The sequence below is a fragment of the Nicotiana attenuata genome, chromosome 2, assembly GCF_001879085.1.
Source record: "Nicotiana attenuata strain UT chromosome 2, NIATTr2, whole genome shotgun sequence".
NCBI classification, from domain to species: domain Eukaryota; kingdom Viridiplantae; phylum Streptophyta; class Magnoliopsida; order Solanales; family Solanaceae; genus Nicotiana; species Nicotiana attenuata.
The window spans coordinates 17,247,940-17,253,410 of NC_031990.1; positions in this window are offsets into that span (position 1 = coordinate 17,247,940).

Consider the following 5,471-nt stretch of genomic DNA (forward strand, 5'->3'; position numbering starts at 1 on the left):
GACCGCGGCAGGACGCGTAAAATTCAGGGACCAAAGTGCAAAACACGGAATTTTAAGCCCTAAACCCTATATTAAACGAAGGGAGCCGGCAAAGAAAGGAGGAGAATGATTTTTGGAAGTGAAAAACATCAGAAGGAAGGGCAAGAGGCAAGGAGTATCATTGGGCATCAATCTTTAATCTTCTTCTTTGTTCTTTTACCTTTGAATATGAATTCTTTTGTGATTCTTGTTATTTTCATGAGTAGCTAAGTTTTCTAATCTAAGGTTTTGGTGGAACCCGTTGGGGATAAATTGATTGTTATAATTAATATAGATTTGAATTAGTTTAATCTCTATTTGTTCAACTATGTTTTGATTGTGGTTAATTGAAAGGATCCTCAATTAGCCGTTCCTATTTATTATGTATCTGCTTGAGAGAGAGTGCATATTTAGGTAGTTGTTTGAACAACATCACTCCCGAAGTATAGGCGAGAGTCATAACCGATGGTTTAGAGTTTGGATTAGAGATAACGATACCTCGGGTGCGATCTAAGTGAACTGTAATGTGAATCTAGCTAGCGTAGCTTAAGAGAGTGCGTCTAGTAAATTATAATAATTGCTTGAGAGAGATTTATGGTAGCTGGAGAGTTCATGATTGATAGAGGCAACTAAGTCACAGCTATAAGAAATATACAACCAAGGAAATCAACAATGGGGGAAACCATTACCTTAGACCTTTATTCCAATTGTTTACAATTCAAGCATAGTTAGTTTTCAACTGTTTATTTATTTTCAATCTTGTCTTCTTAGAGATATTAAATAGATACAGCTAAGCCTTAGTTCTCTGTGGGATTCGACTCCGGACTTTTAGACCAGATTATATTTTCAGCGACCGCTTATCCTTTTTAGGACTAGAGTTAGGCGTGATCAAATTTTAGCGCCGTTGCCGGGGAACTAACGGTGTAGTTGTAGCTGTATATATTGCTAGGGTTCAAGTTTGAACTTTTATTTTGTTTTGTTTTTTGTTGGTATTTTTGTTATAACTGTTGATTTGAGAAACATGACATCTTGGAGCTATGGGAATTTAGGTGTAGATAATTCTACTATTGATATCCATACATATTGTGAAGGAAATCACCCGTGGTAAAATTTTCAAAACGTTCCTAAGAGCGAGTTATGTGCACCAACTCAATCTTATTTGTGGAATGTGTGTGATGTGTGTGGTGGTAAAAATTGTCACCTTCATGGTTGTGCTTATATTTCTTATTTTCCCCCAACCCCTTACTATGATGGTTCTACCTTTTCTTGTGAAGTTAATAGGAACAAAGAACCTGGGAATGCGTACCTGAAGGAGATCAAGGATATGCTAAAGTGCCTTCTGGAACAAAACAATGAGAAACAATTGCACACAGACAAGAGGCAACTATTCGCAAGTTGGAGGCTCAATTGAGTCAAGTGGTTGGAGCTTTTAGTGCTCAACAATCCAATATTGATGATAGTACCCGAGAAGAGCATGAATTTGAGGTATTAATTGGGGAGGTCAAAGTAGAACATCCACAACCTAGCCAACCACAATTTGAGGATGTCAATGTTGAAGAAGTGAGACTAGACCCAGCCAAGGACTTTGAGGATATAAATTTTGTTGACTCTAGTATCACTGATGTTGAGGATTTTGAGAGTCCTGAAGTTCATGTGTTTGAGCGCATTGGTCCACACTCCAAGCATTTTTCCACATTATGTTTGGATGATGATATGGAAATAGAGTCATCTGAACCAATCGAAGAGTCAAGGAATGAGGAACAAGGTGCATATATTCTGGAATTCTTCTTGCCAGAAAGTCAGGATTACATACCTCATACAAAGGCCAAGGAATGCAGAATACTATATTATTTCCTTGGGCCAGTTAGATTCGTTCCACCGCCCCATGACCATAATCGAAAACTTGAAGCAAAATTGGGGGTTCAATTCATAAGCTCGAGGTGGAGGCAAAAAGTGATTCACGTCGTGCCGCGACGTTAAATCAAGCGCGTGTTGGGAGGCAACCCAGCTTTATTGCTTTCTTTTATTTATTTATTTATTTAATTTTTTTAATTGTATTATTTTGTAGTGTCAATTTTTTTATTTTCTAGGAGCATGGAAAGCAAAAGTATTGGAAGGATGCAACAGCAAATCAAATGGTTGGAACTAAGTGTGAGGTACCCGCACGAAGGACCAAGCCTGGGAGAAGTCTGAGTACCCCATGAATTGCTAGTGCTTCGGCCTTTGGCCTACCAGGGAGTTTCTCTTACCCTCTTATGGTTATGCTGTGCATTGGGGACAATGCACAATTTTAAGTGTGGGGTGATGAGATTGTCTGGGTGACTTTTCATGCTACTTTAGCTGTATTAGTTTAATTAAATAGTATTTTTTTTAAAAGATTGGACTTTTCCCGACGATGGATCTATTAGACAATTTTCTTGAGGGATTTAAGTCTAAAGAAAAAAAAACAAAAAGATTTTCTTTGTAGGTAGTGTAATAATTCCCCCTTGGTTTTTCTTTGTGCCGCGGTTCTTTTCCAAGGATTTTATTTGAACCGGGTGTAGTTAGTTTTTTTGGGGGGAGTAGGAGCCATTGTGTTGTGCTTTGAATTGAAGCAATATCTCTTGACTTGGTTATGCATTGAGAATAGTGAGTACTTTGGTTGTGACGCTTATGCTCAGTTATAGACTCTTGTAGAAGTACCTTAAATTGTATGATCTTAACTTTGGTTAACTGCTTTGACTAGAGCGTCTTGATAAAACCAATCTTGAGTGAGTTATGTGCCATGTGTGTGTAAGAATTTGTTATATTCTGTGCATTGCATTTGATGCCTAGAACTTTCCCCGTGTGTTTGCAAAGCGAAATAATAGTTTTATTCAGTCTAGGAAGTGATATAGGCGTTTTCTTGTTGAGCCAGATATGTATATTTTATCCACCTAATTGTTATGTATCATAGTTAACCTCTTTGAGCCTATAATCCTTTTTCTTTGGCAACCACAATACAAGCCTTACCCATTTGTTTGAATTAACCATCTATTTGAACCTTTTCACCTCTCATGAGCACTTCAATTGTTATGAACTTTGTAAAAGTTAAAGTCTGGGTGGTTGGTTTGGCATTTGAGTGGAACTAATTGAATAAGGAGAAAGGTGCACTGTTTTGAAAAAGGAAGAGCCACTTGAATTGAAAAAAAATATAGTTGGATTGTTGTAAAAAAAAATTTCCTTGATAAGTGGTGACTCTTGACGTAAGTGTGCTTAAAGAAGAATGGGTAATTTACATTGATGTGAAGGTGGAATTTTGGTTTGACATAAGTATGGGGTTTAAATGTTAAAATGTATGTATTAAAGTGCTTAGGGAGGTGTAGTCACTCTTATATCTAAATGTATCCTACCCGTCCCGTAGCCTACATTACAACCAAATAAAGTCCTAATTGATCCAAGATTGAATGAGCTCGATTAGTGGAGTAGTACACTACGGGCAAGCTTATGGTGCATCTTTTGTGGCATATGAATGTTATTTCTGAGAGTGAGTGAATTCTTTCTATCTTGAGTTCCTAAGTGTTCTTAAATTTTATTGTGTGGAACTACTCTCTTGTGTTGTGTGAGGGCACTTGATTCACGAAGGAAAGGTAATGTCAGTGACCTCTATGTTAGAGTAAGTAGGTGAGTTTTGAATAATGCGTGGTACTTGTGAGTCAAATCTTGAGGTGAAGATGTTACACTTTTGTGCTTAGTCTATTTTAAATACTCTTGGTGTGATGAGTTAGGAGAATTGTTTAAAAAGGTCGTGTCTATAAAAAAAAGTGTAGTTTGATTGCTCGAGGACGAGCAATGGTTTAAGTGTGGGGTGTTGATGATAGGCTATAATTGCATATTTTAGTCGCTTATTACACTCTAATTTACTGCACTTTAGTTGAGTTTGCGCTTTAATCGCTAGTGTTTTGCACTAACGGTGTATTTTATGCCTTGTAGGAGTGATTTCGAGCTATATAGATTTTATGGAATGAATTCAAGTGATTTGGAGCTTTGAATAGTATTTTTTTTTAAAAGATTGGACTTTTCCCGACGATGGATCTATTAGACAATTTTCTTGAGGGATTTAAGTCTAAAGAAAAAAAAACAAAAAGATTTTCTTTGTAGGTAGTGTAATAATTCTCCCTTGGTTTTTTTTGTGCCGCGGTTCTTTTCCAAGGGTTTTATTTGAACCGGGTGTAGTTAGTTTTTTTTTGGGGGGAGTAGGAGCCATTGTGTTGTGCTTTGAATTGAAGCAATATCTCTTGACTTGGTTATGCCTTGAGAATAGTGAGTACTTTGGTTGTGACGCTTATGCTCAGTTTTTGACTCTTGTAGAAGTACCTTAAATTGTATGATCTTAACTTTGCTTAACTGCTTTGACTAGAGTGTCTTGATAAAACCAATCCTGAGTGAGTTATGTGCCATGTGTGTGTAAGGATTTGTTATATTCTGTGCATTGCATTTGATGCCTAGAACTTTCCCCGTGTGTTTGCAAAGCGAAATAGTAGTTTTATTCAGTCTAGGAAGTGATATAGGCGTTTTCTTGTTGAGCCAGATATGTATATTTTACCCACCTAATTGTTATGTATCATAATTAACCTCTTTGAGCCTATAATCCTTTTTCTTTGGCAACCACAATACAAGCCTTACCCATTTGTTTGAATTAACTATCTATTTGAACCTTTTCACCTCTCATGAGCACTTCAATTGTTATGAACTTTGTAAAAGTTAAAGTCTGGGTGGTTGGTTTGGCATTTGAGTGGAACTAATTGAATAAGGAGAAAGGTGCACTGTTTTGAAAAAGGAAGAGCCACTTGAATTGAAAAAAAATATAGTTGGATTGTTGTGTAAAAAAAAAATTTCCTTGATAAGTGGTGACTCTTGACGTAAGTGTGCTTAAAGAAGAATGGGTAATTTACATTGATGTGAAGGTGGAATTTTGGTTTGACATAAGTATGGGGTTTAAATGTTAAAATGTATGTATTAAAGTGCTTAGGGAGGTGTAGTCACTCTTATATCTAAATGTATCCTACCCATCCCGTAGCCTACATTACAACCAAATAAAGTCCTAATTGATCCAAGATTGAATGAGCTCGATTAGTGGAGTAGTACACTACGGGCAAGCTTATGGTGCATCTTTTGTGGCATATGAATGTTATTTCTGAGAGTGAGTGAATTCTTTCTATCTTGAGTTCCTAAGTGTTCTTAAATTTTGTTGTGTGGAACTACTCTCTTGTGTTGTGTGAGGGCACTTGATTCATGAAGGAAAGGTAATGTCAGTGACCTCTATGTTAGAGTAAGTAGGTGAGTTTTGAATAATGCGTGGTACTTGTGAGTCAAATCTTGAGGTGAAGATGTTACACTTTTGTGCTTAGTCTATTTTAAATACTCTTGGTGTGATGAGTTAGGAGAATTGTTTAAAAAGGTCGTGTCTATAAAAAAAAGTGTAGTTTGATTGC